At 45.5% G+C, this 18,874-nt stretch overlaps 1 protein-coding gene across 1 annotated transcript in view; it reads right to left on the reverse strand.

Moving 5' to 3' along the window:
* Window positions 1–18,874, reverse strand: part of ITPKC (inositol-trisphosphate 3-kinase C) — a 146,966-nt gene that overhangs the window by 66,404 nt on the left and 61,688 nt on the right. The window lies entirely within an intron of this gene.

An 18,874-nucleotide genomic window follows, 5' to 3' on the forward strand; every position in this document is an offset into this window, starting at 1 on the left:
GACCCCTTTCACACTGAGGCAGTTTTCAGGCGTTTTAGTGCTAGAAATAGCGCCTGAAAACTGCCTCCCATGGATTTCAGTGTGACTTTTCACACTAGGGCGGTGCGCTTGTGGGACGTTAGGAAAAGTCCTGCAAGCAGCATCTTTGGAGTGGTTTGGGAGCGCTGTACGTAGCGTTCCCAAATGCCCTGCCCATCTTAATGAATGGGCAGCGCTTCCAAAGCACCTAAAAAGCGATTCGGAAAGTGCGCAACATGGCGCTTTAAAGCCCTTCTTTGGGGTTAAAAGCACCCCACTAGCGCCCAAAAATCGCCGCTTAAACTATGCTTTAGTGCTGCCACGGCCCATGTGAAAGGGGTCTTAAATAAAAGGGGGGGTTTAAATAAAAGCGTCTGAGACAAGTTTTACCTCAACTGGTGCCCATAGCAACCAATAAGCTTCTGCCTTTCATTTTTTCCTCATGGGTTGGACCCCTTTCACACTGAGGCGGTCTTCAGGCATTTTAGCGCTAGAAATAGCGTCTGGAAACCACCTCCCATTCATTTCAGTGTTACTTTTCACACTGGGGCGGTGTGCCTGTGGGACGTTAGGAAAAGTCCAGCAAGCAGCATCTTTGGGGTGGTTTGGGAGCGCTGTATGTAGCGTTCCTAAAACGCCCTGCCCATTGGAATGAAGCGCCTGAAAAGCGATTCTGTAGCGCACAACATGGGCGCCTTTAACCCCTTCTTTGGGGTTAAAAGCGCCCAGCTAGGGGCCAAAAAGCTCAGCCTAAACTGTGCTTTAGTGCTGCCGCTGCCCCAGTGTGAAAGGGGTCTTAGGAAATGAAAATGTAAAAGCTGATTGGCTGTGCCTCAGCTAAGGCAAAATTTGTCTCAGACACATTTTATTCATTCCCGCCGTGGATTGGTTCACACCTACAGGACAACCAAATGCAGGCACGCTTCCGCATGTCCCCGAAGGTGAGATAGCCCATTGATTTCAATAGGTGAGAGATGAGGAAAAGAAGCCGCTGACTCTTTTCTGAAAATGTGTGTGCGTTTGCAGATGTGTGGTGGGACCATTAAAGGGGAGCTAAAGGGAGGATGCTGCCTTCCCAACGCTCCCTCACATTGCTTCGTGGCCATGACTAATTTAACATGGCTAGTTGAGTTTGATGGGTGGCAATGGCAGACTTTCCAACCTGCAAAAACTCATTTCAGGATTTCAGGGAGGTGACGCTCCCCCCCCCCCCCCAATAAAATGCAGCCTTACGAGTGCCAATTAAATGCAGCTATACCAGAAACCCATACCAATGAAAATACAGCCTTATCAGTGCGCTGATCACACAGCTGCTGGGGCTGGGCTACTGGTTCTGGGGTCTGGCTAGGGCCTGCTGGGGCCAAGGGCCTGGCTGCTGGAGCTGGGCTGCTGGTTCTTGAGTCTGGCTACTAGGGCCAAGGGCCTGGCTGCTGGAGCCTGGGGTCTGGCCGCTAGAGCCTGGTTGCTGGGGCCAAGGGTCTGGCTGCTGGAGCTGGGCTGCTGGTCCTGGAGTCTGGCTGCTGGGGCCAAGGGCCTGGCTGCTGGAGCCTGGGGTTTGGCCGCTAGAGCCTAGTTGCTGGGGCCAAGGGTCTGGCTGCTGTAGCTGGGCTACTGGTCCTGGAGTCTGGCTACTAGGGCCAAGGGCCTGGCTGCTGGAGCCTGGGGTCTGGCCGCTAGAGCCTAGTTGCTGGGGCCAAGGGTCTGGCTGCTGGAGCTGGGCTGCTGGTCCTGGAGTCTGACTGCTGGGGCCAGGGGTCTGGCTGTTGGGGCTGGCTGCTGGGGCCAGGGGTCTGGCTGCTGAAGCCAGGGGTCTGGGAGCTGGGGCAAAGGGTCCAGCTACTGGGGCCAAGGGTTGCTGGTCCTGAGGTCCGGCTGCTGGGGCCAAGGGTTGCTGGTCCTGAGGTCCGGCTGCTGGGGCCAAGGGTCTGGCTGCTGGTCCTACTAGAACCTTCAAGGCCTTGGTGCAAGAAATCACGAAGAGCCCTCCTGGCCCCCAACCAGGGCCCTTTACTCCCATAGTGGGACCATTTATTACGGTTCCGCAGTGGGCCATCTTCCTGCCATCTTGGGGTCGCCCACGGTGGTGGAATGCCAGAGCCCACTTGCAAGTTTGGAAAATTTAGTAAATGTATCAGAGCACAGAGTGGTGCTGTGGATACATAGAAATATATGCCTGTGCCACGTCCTATTATGTCATAGAAAAGAAAAAGGGGGGGGGGGGGGCTTATGGACTTTTTAGGCACCATAGGCAAGACAATAAACAATGGTATAAGATAATAAGCTTTATTGTTTAAAAATTAGTGTATAATGCTTAATACAAAATAGCTTAAAACCATGTTACACAACAATACTCATAATCTATGTATAACTTATAATACAATTACCGCTACTATGGTCCGTTCATTTTCCAAACAAGACTCTGGAAATAGTTACATATCATATACATTTACTTCACTATTCTCGTAAACAGAAAATAATTTTTTTTTTCATTAATAGGCTATTCTAGGATCCAATCGTCATTCTAGGTTCCAATTTCATTCAAGCGGAGGTTTGATCTACAAATCAAAAACCCCTCCCTTATATGGTTGTCACAATTAGTGGACATGTAGCTCATCCCAGGTGGGGTGTTGTTCAGAAAATAATGCTCCTTTAAAAGCAGCTCTTTGAGTAAGTTCCCGTTACAGTCTGTAAACTTTTGAGCACTTTTTGTATCATTTTATACACGCCCCCATGGTGACCTTTTTGCTCCTTATCCCCCTTCTCGGGTGGTGATCCCCTTACACCTTTTGGGTCCCTGGAAACCGTTTACCTATGTGTCTTTTTCTATCTTTCTCTACGTCACTTTGCATGTGAATGATAATTTTTGACCGTGTGTATCTTGCTAATGTTTATTTGCTTTTTATTGCTTTGGCAGTCACAAACAATACAAGCTCCAGAAGAAGCGTGTCTTCCAAGCGAAACATGTTGAGCCTCCTTCCTTAAACAGTGCATATTATACCGCGAATATCTTTTCTGTTTACGAGAATAGTGAAGTAAATGTATATGATCTGTAACTATTTCCAGTCTTGTTTGGAAAATGAACGGATCATAGTAGCGGTAATTGTATTATATGTTAAATATAGATTATGAGTATCGATGTGTAACATGGTTTTAAGCTATTTTGGATTAAGCATTATACAATAATTTTTTAAACAATAAAGCTTATTATCTTATACCATTATTTATTGTCTTGTCTATGGTGCCTAAAAAGTCCATAAGCCCCCCCTTTTTTATTTTCTACCACTTGCAAGTTTGACCCTGATAGTTCTGCCACTGGTGTCAGTCTTCTTCTTCTTTTTTTTTTTTTTTTTTTACCATTAATCAATTTATTTATTTCTACAATTTTATTCTTTATTATTTTTTTTTACATATTTTTTAGGACCCAATTGGGGGGCTTTGATGTCTCACTTTTGAGAAAGAGAAAGGGACTGAGGACAGTTTTATTAGTCCTTTTCTCTGGTGTACAGAGCTTCCTGTGCATTCATAAACAGAGGCATAGTTAACACAGTTTACTGTGCCCCAGCTATGACTGAATTAAAAAAACAAACAAAAAAAACAAAAAAAACACAAACAGTCAGTGATCGGTACCAATTCATTAAAACAAGGAAGGGGCTGGTAAATTATACATTTGCTGGCTCCTTTCTCGCTCTCCATCCTGACAGATTCCCAACAGCAGCCGGCGGGAGGTGGGAGGGGGAAACCAGACAGCGCTGTGGGGGGACTAGGGGGCCAGGGATGGACACAGGAGCCCTGGGGCAGAAGGACAGGCATAAGGAGGCAGCGGGAGTGGCATGTGGAGGAGCCAATGCCCTCAATTTCCTTCCTGCAGCCGCTGGAGGGAGAGGAGGATTTAGAGGCTGCATGGAGGGATCAGTTCCTCTACATGCCGCCATCCCCACCGCCCTCCGTTTTAGGCATACAGGAGGGCCACACGGGCCCCCTGGAGTACACCTCTATGTACACCCCTGGTCCAAGCCCTGATGAGAGAGGGCTCCCGTTCTGGCCCTGAAACACGTTGGATAAAACTTCTCTATTTAAGTTCACCAAACAACATCCTTATTCTCCAAAAATAAGCCATACACATCCACTACACTTCAAGACCGGGCCTTTTATGGCACTTTTTGTTTACATGCAACAATCAATATTTTTTGCTAGAAAAATTTCTTAGAACCCCCAAACATTATATATTTTCAAAATGTATTAAATAAACATGTTTCAAATGCAATTTTTGGGGAAAAAATACACTTCTTTTAATTTCAATGCAAGAAAACAATACATACGTGGGATGATCGCTGTTTGCATCTTTACAATGTTGCTTTAACCCCTAGATGCTGACAGTACACCAATATGTGGTCTCTCAGTGGGTGGGCCTTGGCACCGAGCAGCCACATATTTGCGTACCAAATAGCAGACACAGCTGTGCTATGCGACAGGTCCTCTTTATTGATTTGAGCCCTATAAGACCCTAAACTTCTCCTCTGGCCTTAAAAGCATTCAAAACACCAAGATCAGTGTTTTCAAACGCTTTTGATTTTTAAAAATGGCATCATTAACATCCAGATAAACCAGAAGTGATGTCAGGTCAGTGGTTCTGGGTTACCAAGCCAAGAGCCGATCAAATACTGTTCTTTGTTCAAAGCCCGGGCTTTGTTCGGCTCTCCAATCAGCCGGTGGAAGCGTCAGCTGGTCGCTCGGGTCTCCTGATGGGACGGGAGAACCAGAGAAAGTTGTGTAAGGCGGCGGGGGGGGGGGGGGGGGGCATCCCCTCCCACTGCTTGTAAAAGCATCCCCTCCCACTGCTTGTAAAAGCAATCCAGCAGCTAGTTATCCACTAGGAGTGCTTTTACAAGAGAGACGATCATTAGCTCTAAAAAACAGTACTGGGAGAATGCCTGAAGCTGCAGGTATTTTCCCAGTATAACCACTTGAAGTCCAACGACAAACAGGTACGCCGCTGGTCCGGAAGTGTTTAGAATTGTTGTGAACCTCAGACATGAAATATGAACAAATCATATCTCTCTATAGTATGTACTTGTATCAATCCAGAGCACTAAGTTGTTTATTTACTAAAACTGGAGAATACAAAATCTGGTACATCTGTGCACGGTAGCCAATCAGCTTCTAACTTCAGCGTGTTAAAAGCTGTGACTATAAAACCTGAAAGCTGATTGGTTTCTATGCGGAGCCGCACCAGATTTTGTTGTCCTGTCTGCTGTCTTTTTCCTCTGTTATTTTGTCACTTTTAAAAGTTTTCCTGACACCAAGAGTAAAAAGGTGACAGGAGGGAGCTCCAGCTCTGTGTGATGGGGGGGGGGGGGGGGGGGGGGGCTTGGGGCTTGGGTCCCTTCCCTCCAATCAGCTCCCACTTAGCCCTGCCGAGTGTAATTTCAGATCCTCTCCCCCACTTTTTAGAGCTGAGAGAACCTGTGTAAATTTCAATGGCTGTAGAGAAGAGAAGACTGCAGATAAACACGTACCACTTATGCAGGAGAATTTTTCATCTCTATGTTCAATCTACAGCCAGTCACTTCACTGGATATATGTAAGGGTTTAATGGCCCTGTAATCTATTTCTCATCTAATAATTTCTTACTGTGTTTTTCTAGTTCTTTTTCCGTCCTCTGTAAGCTCCCAAACCTCTCTTTTTCCCCCCCTCACCTATATTTGTTTGGAATAAGCAGTGCACGTAAGTTGCAGTCATGTACACTGCTCTATGCACACTACAAATCCCATAATCCATAGTCCATGGTCAATCTCCAAAGCAAGAAAGAGAGGGTGGCTACGTTCCTACATACAATAGGACCATGAAGACCAGTGCTGCTCAAATTTTTTTGGCAGGGGAGCAAACAAAATTCTGAAAAAACAAACAAAAAAAACCCCATAAATTTGCAGCCATACTGTGCCATCAATTGTAGCCACTGTGCCCCATAAAATGCAGCCTCTGCGCCCATACAATGCAGCCTCTGTGCCCATCATATGCAGCCTCTGTGCCCATCGTATGCAGCCTCTGTGACCCCACCCCACCCACATCCGCGCCTGCTTGCCGCCTGACCGCTACTTACCCTATCCTGGTGGCGGGTTAGGCAGTGAGTGATGGCGACGAGCTGTGGGACATGCAGCGGGTCAGGCAACAGCTCTTGCATCCTCAATGGTTCCCTTGCATCTCTTCTACCGTTCCACTAGGTGTCCAATAGGGATGCCTGTGCCTTCAGCCAACCAGGTGATGGGAATAAGACCCTTGCTTCCTGATTAGCAGAGAGGACTTTTCTGACACACCTGAGTGGGCTCCAAGCGCAGTCCACCTTTTTTGAAGCCTATTAGAGCCTATGACCCCCAATCTACATGCAAGGCGCTGGACGCATGGATTTCAATAGAGGTTTTTTTTTTTTTTCTTTGACTCACAAGATTAGAGTCTGAGACTCGAATTGACTTAAAAAAAGGGTGGGCTTGGGGCACAGAGCACTGCGCCCTGGGCCCACCCAGTTGTGTGACATTAACACATTAATATTGGCTAATGCTTTCCTGTTTCTCCTCCCAGCCAATCAGGAATCGGCTCCTGAGACCCCATTGGCCAGGAGCCTGAAAACCCAATTGGCTGGGAGGAGAAGATGGGGACGACGACACAGAAGATGGGACACAGAGGAGGGAAGCTGCCTCTGGATGGATTCAAACAGGGGGGTGAGCCGCTCTCCATCTCCCTGCTCTGCCCAGCTCCTTTCAGCAGTAGGCAGTAATGTGCACTGATGGAGGAGAGCTACCTGCCTTGATCACACCAGCAATCTGTCTACTGAGCCGGTAAGTCAGTGGGGTGGGCTGGAGTGACGGGGGGGTTTGTGGTCAGGTCTGTATGCCGCCCCCCCCCGACTGATGGAGCACCAGCTACCACTGGGTCAAACATTCCCATAGACACACTCCTTGTGGACAGCCTTCCCTGAAGAGTTGAAACAGTTATAGCTACAAAGGGTGGCCAACTCAATATTGAACCCTATGGACTTGACTAAGCCTGGGATGCCGTTCATGTGCGTGTAAAGACAGGTGTCTCAATACTTTTGACAATATAATGTATATATTTGTATGATAATTTAAAACCATTTATTGATACCAATTATTTATTCTTACTCTGTATTCCAAAGGCTGTTTTTTTGTTTTGTTTTTTAACATGTTTAAGCTAAGTAGGACAATAACATCTCCGCAGGATGTGGAAACTTTGCAAAAAGATCTGAACAAATGAATCGAGTGGACAACTACATGACAAATGAGGTTTAATGTAGAAAAATTTAAAATAATGCATTTGGGTGGCAAAAATATGAATGCAATTTATACACAGGGGGGGAGAACCTCTGGGGGAATCTAGGATGGAAAAGGACCCGGGGGTCCTAGTAGATGATAGGTTTAGCAAAAGCAACAAAGCAAACAGAATATTGGCATGCATTAAAAAGGGGATCATCTCCAGAGGTAAAACAATAATTCTCCAGCTCTACAAGACTCTGGTCCAGCCGCACCTGGAGTATGCCATCCAGTTCTGGGCACCGGTCCTCAGGAAGGATGTACTGGAAATGGAGCGAGTACAAAGAAGGGCAACAAAGCTAATAAAGGGTCTGGAGGATATTAGTTATGAGGAAAGGTTGCACTGAACTTATTCTCTCTGGAGAAGAGACGCTTGAGAGGGGATATGATATCAATCTATAAATACCGTACTGGTGACCCCACAAGAGGGATACAACTTTTTCATGGAAGGGAGTTTAACAAGACTCATGGCCACTCATTAAAATTAGAAGAAAAAAGGTTTAACCCCAAATTACGTAGAGGGTTCTTTACTCCAAGTGGCAAGGATGTGGAATTCCCTTCCACAGGCGATGGTCTCAGCAGGGGGCATAGATAGTTTCAAAAAACCATTAGATAAGCACCTGAACGACCATAACATACAGGGATATTCAATGTAATACTGACATATAATCACACACATAGGTTGGACTTGATGTGTCTTTTTTCAACCTCACCTACTATGTAACTAATTGACCAGTAACAGAGGACTAGAAGCTCACCCTGGATACGTTTCCCTGCAGACAGGCTGGGAAAGAGTTGGGTCATGTGACAGCTGTATATCAAATAAGAAAAGGGTTTTTTTTTAAATTAAAATAATTACAGTGCCATCATCCATATACAGAAATAGAAGGGACAATGTAAATTAAACAGTGTGTTTTTAGTATCACTTTAAGATCACATATATGAATAGATTTTTATTTTCTAAACAGAGTTTAATGTCACTTTAATAAGAGCTTCCATCAATTGCTATGCTAGAAAAAAACAAGTTTGAGTCCAGCGCTTTAAATGAGAAGTTCATGATTTTATTTTTTTTAAGAATCATACTTACCTACAGTAGGTGGATGCAGCATCGGTCTACCACTGGCTCCAAGACATGAGAACTGAGTGATCAAAGATGCCAATCGCTCGGTTCTCAGATCTCCATGAGCAGAGAGCCGGTGACTCTCAGTCACCAGCTCCCTGCTCTGCCCCAACCCCCCTCGGCACTCTTACTTGAGCGCTGGGCTATGGAAGGGGTGGGAGTGGCCGGCTCAGGCTCTCAGCAGCTCGATGGGGGGGGGGGGGTTGTGGGCGGATCCCAACCATATTGTCATGATCATTCCCCAGCCTGGACTGGCTCTGATCGTCAGCCAACAGCGGGCTTCAGCCTACTGTTTGCTGAAAACGGGTCACAGGATTGCAGAACGAACTGCACTCCTGTGATCCATAGGACCACGAGCTTTGGCTGTACCTCTCCTTTAATCTTATTATTAAAATCATTTTATAGATGTCATTACAGATTCATCCATCTGCACTGCACTCTGTGGATAGAGGGCTCTGTTAGAAAAAAAAAAAGAAAATCAATGAATGTATGGCCAGCTCGAGCCATGAGTTTAGATTGTAAGCTTTTGCAGGTAAAGTTCTATTATCTTTTGTTTCATTGACACATTTTAGTCATATTTCCAAGTTTATTTAGCACTTTAGTCTATGTTAGTGATAATAAAAGTAGCTCACACCTTACAAAACCGGTTAATCCTCCTTGTCATTTCAGAAGGAATTCACAAGATCATGTATTAAAGGCGCGGACACACCCAGGAGCAGGACTGTCACACTCTGTAAGTGAAAACAATGAAGGACACACATGCACTGTCAGATCTTCACTAAAATAGAGAGGATTATTTGTGATGTTGTTTTCCGGTGACACAGTCCCAGCTGGGAATCTGTTTTTGGTGCACAGATGTGACTGATATATGACGCTACCATGACTTACATACTGGTCTGCAGATACTTTGTGACTCACTAATGTGGAACTGCCAGGAATCGGACCGGCTGACACAATGAATTCAAGGCCGATACTATATTACTAGTCAGTAAACCGATGATGCGTAATTATTCTGCCAGTTGCCTAAATGTACGTGTACGGGATCAGCAAACGCTGCCGGAGATTTACCTAGGGATCTGTGTGCCAGTGGTGACAATGAACTGTGTAATAATAAATGGGAGAACTAAAGACTATCATATACTATAATAGGAATTCAAGGTTGTCATTCTAAGTTATGGTTGTCTGTTCTATGTAATTCACAAATTAATAATAAACATACCAAAGAATATTTGCTGATTGTGGAATTTCTAATTTTAGAATGAGCATGTAATTGCCTTGACTATAAAGAGGAACATATCTAGCTAAAAATATGTTTCAAATTCCAATAGTTATAAAAGGATAAAAGCAAACCAAAAAAAAAAAAGTATGTACTAGTCTGTGGAGACCAGTGTTGTCTTCCTTGCACCCAAAGTTCTCCTTCACTGCTCACGCCACCATCTTGATTTGAGTTGTGCAGACACACTGTGGGTCTCCGCCAGGTTCTGTAAACTGTCAGAGACCTACGGTCTTCTGGGAATGCAACGGGGATGTTGCACATGTGCAGACATGCTGTGGTCTCTGCCATGTTCGATAGACTGGTGGAGACCTATGGTGGTCTGTAAATGCATTGGGGATCCTGCGCATGTTCAGACACCCTCAGTCAGGTTCCATAGACTGGTTGAGACCTAGGGTGGTCTGGGAATGCAAGGGGGATGTTGCGCATGTGCCAACATGCCGGTGGTCTCTGCCAGGTTCCATAGACTGGTGGAGACCTATGGTGGTCTGTAAATGCATTGGGGATCTTGCGCATGTTCAGACACCCTCAGTCAGGTTCCATAGACTGGTTGAGACCTAGGGTGGTCTGGGAATGCAAGGGGGATGTTGCGCATGTGCCAACATGCCGGTGGTCTCTGCCAGGTTCCATAGACTGGTGGAGACCTATGGTAGTCTGGGAATGCATGGAGGATCGTGCCCATGTGCAGACGTTTCACGGGTCTCTGCCAGGTTCCATAGACTGGCAGAGATCTATGGTGATCTGGGAATGCAAAGGGGATGTTGCACATGTGCCAATATGCCGGTTTTCTCTGCCAGGTTCCATAGACTGGTGGAGACCTATGGTGATCTGGGAATGCAAAGGGGATGTTGCACATGTGCCAATATACCGGTTTTCTCTGCCAGGTTCCATAGACTGGTGGAGAGCTATGGTGGTCTGGAAATGTATGGGTATTCTTGCACATGTACAGAAATGCTGGTGGTCTCTGCCAGATCCCATAGACCTGGCAGGAACCCATGGTGTGTCTGTGCACGTGCACAGGATCTTGAGCTGAGACACAGATACCTGGACTGTGACGTAGACATGCCAGCAGGCAGTGGGTGGCTCAACGTGTCATTCTTGCCTAGGAGAGGACTCAGGAAGTGCAACTCAGGAAGTCAAAAATTCACTGTTTAAAAAAAAAAAAAACAGGGAGAGGGGAAGAGGCAGATGTAAGGAAGTACCTTCAATGAGTAAAGGGCCAGTTTACTAAACAAACTGAAAAAACATAGGCAATTAAAAAAAGTAATATTCACTTACCAACCTTTTAACATTGAAATTACTCCTGAACCCAAACATAACCTAAAAGCTAGACCCATAAACTAATCCTTCACCCTAAATTAACTCCTAACAATGACCTTTAACTCAAACCTTTTTCCTAATAAAAGCCTGAACCTTGTTAAAGTAAACCTGTTGCAGACTGTTGGTGAACTTGTTCTTTAAATGTTTTAGTTCACCCTCCAGTATAGCCCTCATACCTAAATACTTACCTTGAGTTCACTCCAGAGGCCGTCACTGTTGGCCTTGCCTGGCATTGTACAGCCTATATGCAAACTCTTCTGGGGTTTCAAAGTGATTTCTCAACAAAATAAAACATGGAGACATTGTTGGGTGGGCGAGTTTACTTTGAATATTAAAAATAAATTATATTACATTTTCAGTTTGTGATACTTATATACAGTTGAGTTGTTTAGTTCTGCTTTTAAAGCAGTTGAATAGCTCAGGCAGTTGCAGTCTGTGGACGGGTTTACCAGTTACAGCCCGATATGGGCCAATGGACACTATGAGGAATTGCAATTACTGGGGGACGGGGGACGGTGGAGGAGACATGGAGTCACGCTCCTGAAGCATATTTTTGCTGATGGGAAACTGCGTCCCTTTTCTGAGTTGAGGGATCAGTTCTGCCTCCCCCACTCAATGCTTTTTCATTACATGCAACTGCGTCATGCGGTGGCGGCTCAGATTAGCGGGGCTCCGTGGATCCTTTCTCCGACGCCTGTCTTCCATTACATGGAGGGGGTGTCCCTGTTCAGAGGCTTTATATCCAGAAGTTACTCTATGATTCTCCTGACCCATCTAGGGGGCTTCCCCCTGGGAGCAACGAATAGGTGGGAAAAAGATGTAGGCACCTTTGAGGAAGGGCAGTGAGAGGAAGCATTACAAGCGATACAGCTGTGCTTGCTGAACGTAGCCCAACGCCTGTCCCAACTATACATTGTTCTTAGAGCCCACTATACCCTGGCCAGGCTATTTAGAATGGGGGTGAGGGTGGACTCTAACTGTCCCAGGTGCGTGAAAAGCCATGGTGACCTCATCCACCTGCTATGGCGCTGCCCCAAACTACACAGGTTCTGGACGGGGGTCGTATCCACGATTAATGGTGCCTTTCAGGTCACGGTGCTGATGGACCCAAAGCCCTGTCTGCTAGGGATTGTGGAATACATCCTAACAGGAGAGAGTCAGAGACAGGCCATTGCTAGGGCCTTGTTTCAGGCCCGCAAGCCGATCCTTAGGCGCTGGAAGGCGGTAGACCCCCCCAGCGCTTAAGGAGTGGATAGTGCAGATGGGAGACACACTCCGGCTGAAGAAATATATATACCAACATAGGGGACGCCCACAAAAATTTGACAAACTACGGTCACCCTGGCTGGACACCCCTGGCCTTTCACCTCTAGACTTGGTGTTGGATAGATTGTTGCTTTAAACCACCTATATGTCCTTAGAGTATCAGTAAATATAGGAGTTAGGAACGAGTTGACTCAGGGTCCAGTGGTAGACTTTGTGAGTGGAGGTGCAGGCAAGAGTTGTCTGGGGGCATGGGTAGTGTGAATTTACATTGAATGTTTTTTGAAAACTGGAAATACTGGTTGTAGACCTGAACCGCATGCTATTGACCTATATGAGGATCGGCGCCTTATTTGTGCAATGAGGCCACAGAATGTTGCTGGATTGTATTTGAGAAACTGTAATGTGTTTTTCTGTTTGTGTTACAATAAAAAACTTTCTGATTAAAAAAAAAAAAAAAAAAATTAAAAAAGCAGTTGAATATAGAAGAATACGTCACACCACACTTCAAATTCAAAGTAGCTTGACACATGGAAAAGGTAACAATAGTGAAACAAAATAGTTCCATATAATCTTAAAATAAAACAGTACCTATTCACACTGGTTGCACGCTAAAACAATTTTTTTTTTTTTTAGCATGTGGGCTGGTGCTCGTTCGGTGGGGTGATGCCCTGTGTTGTTACAATATAAGGCATAGTTTTCCTTTGCTTTTTTTTTTTTTTTTGGTTTATCACATTTTAAATGTCTATGCAGCATGCCTGTGTTTTTCCACAATGCACTGCAACCCACCTGAAGGCAGCATTGCAGTGTGAACAGGGTACATAGAAAACAACCGATTTCTATGTGCCTTGCACTGACTGGCTGTGATCAAGTGCAGAAAAACACCATGGTGCAATCAGGCCTTTAGTTCCAAATGATTAGTGCATTGCACAGTTAGGTTGAATAGTATAAGATGAAAATGTGCAATCAATATTCAGATAATTGGTAAAGAAGATATTTAAGGTTTGTTTACTGAGCATTATGTTGGTCATACATTTACAATCGGATTGTACAATCTGATATTAAAGTGATATTAAATGTTCGTTAAAAATAAAAATAAAAATTAAGAAACATTATACTTGCCTGTTCTGTGCAGTGGTTTTGCACAGAGCAGCCCTGATCCTCTTTCTTTCGGGTCCCCCGTCAACACTTCTAGCTCCTCCTCTTCAGCCAGTGCCCCCAATAGCAAGCCACTTGCTTTGGGGACATTGCTGCATGCTCGCTCTCGAGCCCTGCTCTATGCGTCCATAAGACACATAGAGCCACGCATCGGCCCCTGCACTCTCTTCATTGGCTCACTGGCTCTGATTGACAGTAGTGGGAACCAATGGCTCCCGCTGCTGTCTCAGCCAATGAGGAATGAGAGACCCAAGAGAAGCTCAGCTCCATGCACATCACTGGATGGAGAGGGAGCTCATGTGATTATTAGGGGGGCCTCTGCACACAGAAGTTTTTTTTTAACTTCATGCATAGAGTGCCTGAAGATAAAAAACCGTGAGCATTTAAAACCACTTTCATTTCTTTTTAGATTTGCCAAAGACATCCCACATGCATTTACTTAAAGCGGAGTTCTGCTAAAAAAAAAAAAAAGTCAGCAGCTACCAATACTGCAGCTTCTGACTTTTAATAATCAGACACTTACCTGTCCTAGGGTCCAGCGATGTGGGGAAGCGAAGTCCCGCTTGTCTCCCCCTCCCCCTCCTCTCTGCAGCGCCGGCATTCTGAGTGTGGGCGCCCGGCTGTGGCTCTAAGGGATCTAAGAATTTCTTCCGTTTGGCGCTGCAGGGAATCCACGTGGGCACATCTGCCTGTGTGCCTACATATCAACAGGAGGCCAATCTAGCTGGGAACAGAGCCTGAGGTCTGGGGGCCACAACACCAGGGGAAGAGCAGCAGGGATCACAGCGAACGCATCAATACTGGTTTTAGTGTGGGGAGATTGGAGCATCATCTCACCCTCCTCTCTTGCACTCCTGACCTGAAACCACCTGTGTAACGACAAGGGGTCCCTTTACTGCAGCAGGAACTTTAAAGTCTCATCACAAGAGCTGGTGAGAGGATAGACTCCCCATCATTCACATACTGACTAGAGGGGACTGAGTTGCTGGATGCAGGACACTTATTACCTATCATCTATATTCCACTTATACTGCATCTATTCCACACCTAGACTGCACCTATAGGGCATGCTGGTTTATCAAGACTGTTATGTGCACCAACTCCTCTCAAAGGGCCCCAACTATAGCCAGTAGAAAAACGTCAAAGTATTGCCCCTTACCTAGCCATGCTGCTAGCCCCTACTCATTCTTAATTTTTTTGGGTACCTCTGATCAGTGAGTATAGGCCTAGCATAGTCACCAGTAAGGAATATTGGCAGTATAGTCTCCTGAACACTGTTAATTAAGCTACATTACTGTTCATTGTTGCTCTTTGGTGTCATTGTTACTGTTTATGTTTATGACAATACATTAAGACTTGCCTTCACCAACTTGTCTAGTGCCTGTTTCTTGATATCATTCCACTGCTGGATATGTGGCTTTTTGTGATATTGCAACCCAGTGTGTCAGAGGGGATGAAGTTCTTGAGGAGGTCAAAGCAAGGAACAGAGGATCCATTCTAACCAGCAGCTCCCAAGGGGGTAGTGCTACACAAGCAGGATCAACAGGTATTCATTTGTACTTTAACAAATATAACAAAACATTTCCAGTTACAGTGTGTTGAAAAAGGAATTCATACCCCTTGAAATTTTCCAAATTTTGTCAAGTTACAACCAAAAACATAAAATGTATTTTATTGGGATTTTATGTGATAGACCAACACAAAGTGGCGCATAATTGTGAAGTGGAAGGAAAATGATCAATATTTTTTTTTTTACAAATAAATATGTGAAAAGCATAGTGTGCATTCGTATTCAGCCTCCTTTACTCTGATACCCCGAACTAAAATCTAGTGGAACAAACTGCCTTCAGAAGTCACCCAAGTAGTAAATAGAGTGCACCTTTTTTCACCTTAATGCATCCTATGTCACCGGCCCCCTAGCCCCCCCCCTGCCGTTTTACTTACCTGAACCCCTTCATTCAGTCGACAGGGACGCGATGGCTCCTTTTCCACAGGCTCCCGACTCTTGATTGGATAGATTGATGGCAGCGCAGCCGCTGGCTCCCGCTGCTGTCAATCAAATCCAATTACGCGGGCGGGGCCGAGCTCAGCATTCTGTGTCTGTAGATGCAAATGCTGGACTCGGGAGCGTGCCTGCAAGCTAACCCCCTCGGGGAAGCGCTTCTCCTAGGGGGTTATCAGATGTGGGGAGGGGCTGCGAGAGCTGCCGGGGGACCCCAGAAAAGCTGGTTCAGGGCCACTCTGTGCAAAACGACCTGCACAGTGGAGGTAAGTAGGACAAAATTACCCTTACAATCACTTTAATTTTAGTATAATCACAGCTGTTCTGTGAAGCCCTGATAGGTTTGTTAGAGAACCTTAGTGAACCTACAGCATCATGAAGACCAAGGAACACACCAACAGGTCAGGGATAAAGTTATGGAGAAGTTTAAAGAAGGGTTAAGTTATAAACAAATATCCCAAGCTTTGAACATCTCACAGAGCTCTGTTCAATCCATCATCTGAAAATGGAAAGAGTATGGCACAACTGCAAACCTATCAAGACATGTCCGTCCACCTAAACTGACAGGCCGGGCAAGGAGAGCATTCATCAGAGAAGCAGCCACGGTAACTCTGAACGCCCATGGTAACTCTGGAGGAGCTGCAGAGATCTACAGCTCAGGTGGGAGAATCTGTCCACAGGACAACTATTAGTCGTGCTCTCCACAAATCTAATCTTTATGGAAGAGTGGCAAGAAGAAAGCCATTGTTGAAAGGAAAAGACGAAAGAGGTTTAGGGACTTTAAATGAAAGTATGGCCTGGTAAGGCCATCTGTTTCCATCCCTTGGGACTTTATATGAAAACTTGGCCTGGTAAGGTCAAGTATTTCCATCCCTGCATTGGACAAAAGGGGAGAGCAACGGGGGCGGGACTTTAAATGAGGTGCGAAGTTGCAATAGAGTAAATTGGTGAACACTTGGGAAAATTTATTACGTTCATAAAGAGTATAACATGTACATAGTTAATTCAATTACAATTGATAAAAGGATACTGGCAGTACATAGTATTAACATGAATGTGTATACAGTAATATGAACAACACAAAATTCCACAGTACACCATATTGAGATTTAGGTAAAACCTTAAAACATGAAGTAGAGCCTGCATGGCGGGTGGCCTCGATATTCAATAAAATTGATTGTACGTAACAGCTGTAGGAGCTTCAGTATAATAATATAAAACACGACTTTAGTAGCTCTACGCGTTTCGTGGCTAAAACACCACTCATCAGGAGCAAGCGTGTGCGATAACTATAATAAAAAACGTATAATTATAATAAGATAATAATATAATAATTGCAGACATGAAACAAAGGTGGAGTAATAAGAAACTCTACACAGGGTACATGCTTACACATTGGGACTCGCTTGATGGTGGCTGACCGTCGGGCTCCACCAGCCATTCGGAAAACGTCAAAACCCCCCACGGGAGCTGAGGTAGATGGGTCAGCGGGGGCAAACTACCGGGCGCTGTCCAAGGCAGGTAAGTACCCACGAGGCAAGCCTGTGTGGGGAGTGAAAGTGACAAGTGAGGAAAGTCGCCAAGAAATAGGCAGAACGTAAAAGGGAAGAGAATAGTGATGGTGATAATAGAAGGATGAGACCAGGACTGGAGTAGCCCTGGGTGCAAGTGGGAGAATAAAAGGGAGCCAGGCAGCAAACCAGACACCTGTGCACCAAAAAAGAGGAAATATAGTCCTTTAAAAGGTGAGTGAGAGAAGAACAGAGAGCAGTGAAAAGAATATACCCCGTGCATGAAGTGAACCAGTGGTAAGGGCTGAAGGACATAAAACTCCTCAACCAGACGTGTCATCCGATAGTATGGGAGTCTCGAAAGTAAACACCGCCAAGGCCACGCCCCTTATAGGCGCCCCCACAGATACCGCCCACCAACGTCATGCCGCACGTAGGAGAGAGGGGCGGGAGGCACCGCCGCACAGGCGCTGATGCGCCCGGCCAGCCGGCACCGACGCTCCTCCCACGTGTGGTGCGAGCATGGAAATCACATGAGGGCAAATGCTAACATCCAGGGATGTGCACGTCCGACATGGACAGCGTGACGCTGACGCGCAGTAGCGGCACATCCACCCCCCAATCAAGGGAGGGGGGAGAGAGGAGGGGCCGCCAGGCGCGTCACAGCTCCCAAACAAGGAGAGACCAACCAAACGGCGGCGCAGACCGACCAGTCAAATCACCACCACCTACAGCGAGCCCAAATGTTTAACAAATAGCAAATTACTGATAAAGTATATTCGTTATATAGAAAAGGTAATGAGATAAAGACATATAAAATAATTAAGCTCAAAAAAGAGGGCAGATAAAGATTGAATTGTTGCAGGCCATCTAGCAGAATTGCAAGGTTAGAGCAAAAAATCGCACGTCCATCCCTATTCAGTGGTAAAGACGAAAGAGGTTTAGGGACTTTAAATGAAAGTATGGCCTGGTAAGGCCATCTGTTTCCATCCCTTGGGACTTTATATGAAAACTTGGCCTGGTAAGGTCAAGTATTTCCATCCCTGCATTGGACAAAAGGGGAGAGCAACGGGGGCGGGACTTTAAATGAGGTGCGAAGTTGCAATAGAGTAAATTGGTGAACACTTGGGAAAATGTATTACGTTCATAAAGAGTATAACATGTACATAGTTAATTCAATTACAATTGATAAAAGGATACTGGCAGTACATAGTATTAACATGAATGTGTATACAGTAATATGAACAACACAAAATTCCACAGTACACCATATTGAGATTTAGGTAAAACCTTAAAACATGAAGTAGAGCCTGCATGGCGGGTGGCCTCGATATTCAATAAAATTGATTGTACGTAACAGCTGTAGGAGCTTCAGTATAATAATATAAAACACGACTTTAGTAGCTCTACGCGTTTCGTGGCTAAAACACCACTCATCAGGAGCAAGCGTGTGCGATAACTATAATAAAAAACGTATAATTATAATAAGATAATAATATAATAATTGCAGACATGAAACAAAGGTGGAGTAATAAGAAACTCTACACAGGGTACATGCTTACACATTGGGACTCGCTTGATGGTGGCTGACCGTCGGGCTCCACCAGCCATTCGGAAAACGTCAAAACCCCCCACGGGAGCTGAGGTAGATGGGTCAGCGGGGGCAAACTACCGGGCGCTGTCCAAGGCAGGTAAGTACCCACGAGGCAAGCCTGTGTGGGGAGTGAAAGTGACAAGTGAGGAAAGTCGCCAAGAAATAGGCAGAACGTAAAAGGGAAGAGAATAGTGATGGTGATAATAGAAGGATGAGACCAGGACTGGAGTAGCCCTGGGTGCAAGTGGGAGAATAAAAGGGAGCCAGGCAGCAAACCAGACACCTGTGCA

The sequence above is a fragment of the Lithobates pipiens genome, unplaced genomic scaffold (genome assembly GCF_037356315.1).
Source record: "Lithobates pipiens isolate NorthernLeopardFrog02 unplaced genomic scaffold, aLitPip1_a1.2 Scaffold_1, whole genome shotgun sequence".
NCBI lineage: Eukaryota > Metazoa > Chordata > Amphibia > Anura > Ranidae > Lithobates > Lithobates pipiens.